This window comes from Bison bison, unplaced genomic scaffold (assembly GCF_000754665.1).
Source record: "Bison bison bison isolate TAMUID 2011002044 unplaced genomic scaffold, Bison_UMD1.0 scf7180017864514, whole genome shotgun sequence".
NCBI lineage: Eukaryota > Metazoa > Chordata > Mammalia > Artiodactyla > Bovidae > Bison > Bison bison.
The window spans coordinates 123,383-123,739 of record NW_011495067.1 but is presented as its reverse complement, the minus strand read 5'-3'; the positions used below and the strand labels follow the sequence as shown (position 1 = coordinate 123,739).

The 357-nt window shown below is 49.0% G+C and overlaps 1 long non-coding RNA gene across 1 annotated transcript in view; it reads right to left on the bottom strand.

Moving 5' to 3' along the window:
- The window catches only part of LOC104981025, a 3,426-nt gene that overhangs the window by 449 nt on the left and 2,620 nt on the right, over positions 1-357 (bottom strand). The gene's annotated exons all lie outside the window — the stretch shown is intronic.

Sequence of the window (357 nt, the reverse complement as noted above, 5' to 3'; positions counted from 1 at the left end):
GTTTCCAGAACCAGAGGCTGAGGGACTGGGGCATGTGAACCCCGGTTGTGTGCGGGATCAGCTCCACCACGAGGGCAAAGACCAGGAAGCTCTGCTACATTGACCTTCCCGCCCAGAGTCAGAAGCAGCCCGCAGGGGTCTTTTTTCACAGTTTAGTTTTCCAACTCATGGAGTCAGTCAAGTAGTGGAGCTGAGATACAAGGAAAAGATGCAGCTGAAAGTGTAAGAACTGTTTAAAGAGAACTTACTCTCAAAGCAACTTACAGCTGACAGTGACAATGGTTCAGAAAAAAAAGTTTTGTATCATCGTCTCTACTGACTCAGAACGCTCTCAGCACTGGTGCCAGTCAACCCCTC